The sequence below is a fragment of the Balaenoptera ricei genome, chromosome 10 (genome assembly GCF_028023285.1).
Source record: "Balaenoptera ricei isolate mBalRic1 chromosome 10, mBalRic1.hap2, whole genome shotgun sequence".
Taxonomy (NCBI): domain Eukaryota; kingdom Metazoa; phylum Chordata; class Mammalia; order Artiodactyla; family Balaenopteridae; genus Balaenoptera; species Balaenoptera ricei.
In genome coordinates, this window is record NC_082648.1 from 92,359,406 (window position 1) to 92,366,127 (window position 6,722).

At 50.3% G+C, this 6,722-nt stretch overlaps 1 protein-coding gene across 2 annotated transcripts in view; it reads right to left on the bottom strand.

Annotated features, from left to right (window-relative positions):
• The window catches only part of SYN3 (synapsin III), a 447,953-nt gene extending 443,407 nt beyond the window's left edge, over window positions 1–4,546 (bottom strand). For both annotated transcript variants that reach the window (XR_009505225.1, XM_059934822.1), the window contains exon 1: window positions 4,465–4,546. The gene's annotated coding sequence lies outside the window, so the exon portion shown is untranslated. The remainder of the gene's footprint in view (window positions 1–4,464) is intronic.
• Window positions 4,547–6,722: the final 2,176 nt, after the last annotated feature.

Here is a 6,722-nt window from a genome sequence, read left to right on the forward strand (position 1 = left end):
ATGACTGTGGAAGGAAAGAAAGAAAGGAGGGAGGGAGGGAGGGAGGATGGAAGGAGAGAGGGAGGAGGGAGGAAGGGAGGGAAGGTCTTTGCTGAAGTTCTAAATAGCATCACGCTGAGGTGGGAAAGGCAAAGGACTGGAAGCCAGGGGAATGACGTGAACAAATTGTCTGACTTTGGGCAAGTCCATTCTTAGGGGGCCTCGGTTTCCTCACCTGAAAATGAGAACACCTCACGGGCACCTTCCTCATAGGCAGTTATGAGGATCAAATTAAAGAATGATCCAGCCTCAGATGTGCTCCTCTACACTCTCTCCCCCTAGATTTCACCTATTTTACTAGCTGACATCTAAGTGCTGACAACTCCCTTATTTATTTCTCCAGTCCAGATGTCCCCCCAGGCTCTGTGTGGATGTCTTCCAGGCCATCTCCAAGAGAGCGTGTGGATTTTCTCCCCTAACCACAGCCTGTTCCGCATCTCCACTCTCTGGTGCTCCCATCCACCAACTTTTTTTTTTTTTTTTTTTTGTAACTGGGGTGAAATTCATATAAAGTAAAATTAACCTTTTGAAAGTATACAACTCAGTAGCATTTAGTACATTCACAATATTCTGCAACCACCACCTCTGTCTAGTACCAAAACATTTTCATCACCCTAAAAGGAAACCACTTACCCTTTAAGCAGTCATGCCCCACTTAGCCTTCTTCCCCCTCCGCAAAAGCCCCTGGCGAACACCAACCTGCTTTCTGTCTCTGTGGGTTTGCCTAGTCTGAATACTTCATAGAAATAGAATCATGTAATATGTGACCTTTTGTGTCCGGCTTTCTTCACTTAGCATGTTTTCAAGGGTCATTCACATGGTAGCATGTTATCAGTACATCATTCCTTTTTATGGCTGAGTAATATTCCATTGTAAGTATTTACCACATTTTGTTTATCCATTACCCTGTTGATGGACATGTGACATCCACCCAATCTTGAACCATACACCTGGGGGGTCATCCTTGATCCTTCCCTTTCCCATATTCCTGACACCTAACGTATCAGCAAGTCCTGTCCATGTAACACCCCAAATGCGGCTCCAATTCTTCTACTTTTCCAACACTACTGCTCCCCTGCGGCCAGGACACCAACACCTCTCTCACCAAACCCCCAATTTGTGACAAGATCCCATTCTTCTCCCTACTCCGTTTTTCACCTGGTAGCTGCATAAACCACACCATCCATTCACTTCAGCAATATTTACTGAGCACTTTTCTTCACGGAGCTTGCCTGCCAGAGGCAGGACAGACAACAAACAATTATATACTGTATTTATAACACCAGGTCATTACTAGGCTTAAAATCCTTCACTGACTCTTCATTGCACTTGGAGTAAAATCCAAGCTCAGCATGGCCTTCCAGGGCCCCATCTATTTCTCCAAATTCATCTCAGGTTGCTCCCCAATCATGCTGTGCTCCATTCCTCCACCTCATAGTCCTTGAACAAGCTGTTCTCTCTGCCTCTTGACCTTGGCATTGCTGGATCTTCCTCATCCCTTAGATCTCAGTGTAAATATCTCTTACTGGTGATACCACTCTTCTAAGCAGATCTACCCTTCATTCACTTCACTCATTCAATAAATACATGCTGAACACTGTGCTAGGATAAAGTGATGTATGATCTCCTGGAGCCTTTAGTCTAGTGGGGACGACCAATGACAGGGAAGTAAATAAAATGTATGAGCAAGTGTGATGAAGGGGGAGTAAAAGAGAGGGGAACTGCTTTTCACAGGATGGTCCAAAAGGCCTTTCTGAGGTGGTTATATTGAAACTGAAGGGTGAGAAAGAGTCAATTGGGAAGACAGCCTGTTACTCTCCATCACACCCTGGCTATGCAATGGTCCATCCTTCAATGTTTGCTTTGGAGGAATCAAAGCATTTAATGTCAGTCTCTGTCTCCCCTAACAGACGGAACTGTATTCCCAGCGCCTAGGACAGTGCCGACCATTTAGGAGACACTCAAAGCGCATTGATGACTTAATTATTAATTACTTAATCAATCCACCAATGAAATCACTTCATAGACTGTAACAAGTCATTATCGTTTTTGCTGTTGTTGTTATTGTTATTATTTTGTGGCAAAAGGACACCTACTCTGTTGGGTTTTAGAAAACACTGGGGCAACTGTAAAATGAGAATAAAAGTACCTAAGTTGGAGTATTACTGGGTAGCTAGGAGAGAATGCGTATGCATAACAGACACTCAACAGTAGTCCTTGTGGCCATTATCATGAAAGGTTCTTTCCTCACAGAAGCTGATCTACTCAATTCAAATTCCAAAATCCATTTTCAGGCACAGGCAAGAAGTTTAAAGGTGAGAAAAGGAACACTTCTTAAATGGCTGCTCTGTACTCCACACCTTCTGTCAGTCACCTCAGCCACTTCCCAAGCCCACCCTGTAAGGTGGCTGCCGGGGTACAGTTCTCAGTCCCCCCCAGACCGAGGCACCTCTTACTCCCTTGTGCCGGCTGCTGGGAGTGTTGGCTATGCATGGCTCCCAGCTGAGTTCCGCTTCAGGAACTGTCCTGCTGAAGGGACAGCCAAAGTTATGCCCCCTTCCCTGGGGGCAGCCTGCCCCCACTGGCTGGTCAACATGGGGTTTCAAAGGCCTGGCCCCATGCCTCAGAAGATCAACTGAGGCCTCTCTTGCTCTGCATCACAGACCAACTTCTCCCTCTGACCCATCCTGCTTCCCTCACCACCCCCTCCCTTGGAGAGTGAGACCATTCCCCAAGAATCCTCCTACACACAATTCTCAGAGCCTCCGAGTCTTTTTCCAGGGAACCCAACCGATGACAGGTGGGGATGATGACTTCCTTTTAAATCAAAAAACTGAGGTTCAAAAAGGCTGACAATGTCCCAAAGACACATGGCTAAATTGACTTTCGGGTCTGACTCCTCGGCAAGACCTTGCTCTTCACGACAGCCTCTGACAGCTGAGGCTGTGTCTCTGTGAAGCAGAAGGAGGAGCCCAGGGAGAGGGGAAAACCACATCAGAAACGGCAGGCAGAGGTACCCTTCACAATCCTCCAGGGGGCATCCCTGATGACAAGGTCCAGGTCAAAGCCTCCAGAAACAATATAAAAATGACCTGCAGGTTGCAGAGGCAAGCAATCACATGGGCAACATCTCCCTGCCTGAATGATCCCCTGAAAGATCCATGCCTGGAAGCCAGGGAGCAGGGCTCCTTGGCAGATGGGGCTGCCTTTAGGGATTAGAGTATTTGCAGCCCCATCCAAAATATTGACTACAACTTACCAGCTTTCTACTGCTCCAATCCCCATCCATTTTCCACAGAGCTGCCAGAATTCTTCCACTGCCCTTCTTGACCCCAGGACAATATTCTATATAGTCTAAGGCTGCATTTTAAGGTCTGTGCATGTTTTAGCTCCTGCCATGTTAACAGCTCATTTCCTACCCACCTTTTGTGGTCCTATTTGATTCGTTGACACAGGATTATCTGATGTTCTAAGTCAGGATACTGGCCTTTTTCAGTTTCTTTACCTTTGCACAGGAAAATCTATCTGGAATTCCTGCTATCTCATCACACAAACACACACACACACACACACACACACACACACACACACACACACACACACCAGCCCACACAGCTTTCAGCCTGTCAAATCCTCCGACTCCTCCAGTCCCCACTCAATAGTCACCTCCTCTTGGACGCCTTCCTGGCTTGCTCATAGTCCTCCCCTCCCCTCCCCTCCCCTCCCGTATCATCCCCTGTACTACAGCGCACTGTAATTGTTCCTCGTATTGTCCTTCTTAGCCCCAGGAGCTCCTCCAAGGCACTTCTTCCTGACCCTAGGGCTTAGCACAGTGTCTGGCACGCAATAGGAACCCAATAAATGCTGAATAAATAAATACACGGGGCGCTGCATAAAGTGCTAGTCTCTCTGCTCTTAGCTTGGCCAGAAAACCGCTCTGAGATTTTTTCCCTGAGTTCCAGGAGACCTGGAAATAGGAAATGGCATGCCAAATCTGACTCCTAGCCCCGGGGCAACAGGTCAGGAGGCGTCTGAAGACCTAGGCAGAGCGAAGTCCGGCCCCTGCGGTCTCCAGCTACCCGCAAGCTCTTCCCTGGGCCCCAGCGCTGGGTGGAGATTCTCTTGAAGCCACTATCCTGAGACTCTCTGGCTCCCGGGCCCCTCAGGCATCCCCGCACGAGGACCTGTCTATCCCAGGGTCGGCCCCGGGACCGGGCAGCAGCAGCCCGGGGAGGCAGCGTGGCGCGGCGGCTCCTCGCCTCCCTGCCGGGCCCCTCCGCACGCCGGCATCCCGCGCCACACAGCCGGAGCGCCCGGGGACGCAGCCTGGCGCCAGGACGCCACCAGCAGCCCCGGCGGGAAGTGGCGGGGACTCCCTGCTGCCAGAAACCCCACAAAGTCTACTTCGCTGCGGGCTCTGCTTACCGTGCGAGCCGCCAGGAACCAAGAGCTGGGTGGGTGCCTATGCCGCGGCGTCCGCCTGCTGATCCGCTCGGGTCCCGGAGCTCAACCTCCGCACCCCACTGCGCGCTAGCGTCTCCTCTCGGCCGCGCGGCCTCCCGGCGCCGCAGCGCCCCATTGGCTCGGGCAGCCAGGCCCCGCCCACAGGAGGCTCCGCCCCTGCCGCCCCTCCTGCCTTCTCCCACCCAGCTCCTCGTCTCTTCAAGGCGGAAAAGTGCTTCTAGACTCAGCTCTCACACGGCTCGGGCAGCCGAGAAAGGTAATAATTCCCCATCCCAAGAGCGTCTAGACGCCCCTCGGGGAGTGTGAAGAGTGCAGAATCCCTGGAAGCCAGCTTTGAGAAAGTCACCTGACCTCCCTGGCCCTCAAGAGGCTCCTTCAGAAATCCCACCGCAAATGTCTCAGGCCGTGTGCTAGGCACTTAGCGCCAGGGGTGCATCGGGGAACTAGACAAAGTCTATCGCCCACATGGACTTTGCATGAGGTAGGGGTTGGGGAAGGCTATATGCAAATAAACACATAAAAAGATAATGTCAGATTGTTGTGAGCATTATGGGTGGGGGTGATTAAATAAGAAAGGGGGCCAGGGATGCTATAAATGGGATGGTCCCGGAGGCCACTTTGAACCAGGAGATGGAAGATAAAACGATTCCAGGGCTGGAGGAAGAGCACTGAGGACAGGGAGCAGCAAATGCTCCGTGGTTCTGAGGCTGGAACTGTAGTCTAGGATGGCCCAGTGCAGTGAGCAAGCGGAGAGTGGGCCATGGCCAGAGAGGTGGACGGGAGCTAAGTCACCCAGAGCCGTGTGCGCCAGCGTGAGGAGCTCCAGTTTCGTTGTAAAGACAAAAATAAGCCAGTGAAGAGTTTTGAGCGGGACTGTGACAGTTTTAAAAGACCACTCTGGCTTTTTGTGTGGAGAATGGATTTTAGAAGACAAAGAATGGAAACAGGGAGACCGGTTAGGAGGTGTCTTAGTCTTATTCTGCTTGCGCTGCCATAGCAGAATACTATAGACTGTGTGGCTTAAACAAAGAAAAAATTTTTTTTAATTTTTATTTATTTATTTTTATTTTTGTCTGTGTTGGGTCTTCGTTTCTGTGCAAGGGCTTTCTCTAGTTGCGGCGAGCGGGGGCCACTCTTCATCGCGGTGCGCGGGCCTCTCACTGTCGCGGCCTCTCTTGTTGGGAGCACAGGCTCCAGACGCGCAGGCTCAGTAGTTGTGGCTCACGGGCCTAGTTGTTCCGCGGCATGTGGGATCTTCCCAGACCAGGGCTCATACCCGTGTCCCCTGCATTAGCAGGCAGATTCTCAACCACTGCGCCACCAGGGAAGCCCAACAAAGAAATTTATTTTCTCACAGTTTTGGAAGCTAGAGGTCCAAGATCAAGGCACCAGCAGGGTCAGTTTCTGGTGAGAGCTCTCATGCTGGCTTGTAGACTGTTGCCTACTCCCTATGTCCTCACATGGTGGGTAGAGACAGAGCAAGCTCTCTGGTGTCTCTCCTTCTAAGAACACTAATCCTATTGTGAGGTCCCCATCCCCATCATCTCATCTAAATCTGATTACCTACCAAAGGCCCCATCTCCAAATACCATCACACTATGGGTTCGGTATGAATGGGGAGTGGGGGGCTGGCACATAATTCAGTGCATAGCAAAGAGGCTATTACAGAAGTCCAGGCAAGCAATGATGGGGGCTTAGACCAAGGTGGTGACAGCAGAGATGGGGAGAGTGGCCTGATTGAAATACATTTTGAGAGTATCATGGAAAGGCTTGATGATGGATTGGATTTAGGGGATGAGGAAAATGGATGAATGAAGAATGACTCCTAGGTGTTTACCTTGAGCTACCCATGGGATAATGGTGCTATTGCCAACATAGGGAAGACTACAGAGGAACAGGCTGGAGGCAGAGGGAAATGAAAGCTCCCTTGTTGACATTCGAGCGACCTGTTAGACATCCTATAACAACAATGCCAGGCTCTCTTCAAATGTTTTCACATATGGTAACAATTGTCTGTATAATTCTCATAATAACCATACGGCAGAAAAGTACTCTCACTATCCCCGTATTACAGATGAGGAAATGAAGGCACTGAAAGATTAAGCGACTTGCCCAAGGTGGGTGGCTGGATACACAAGTCCAGAGCACAGGCAAGTGTCTGCGGCTGGAGATGTGCATTGGGGGTGCCCTGACCTGGGCTGTATGGAACCACCTAGAGA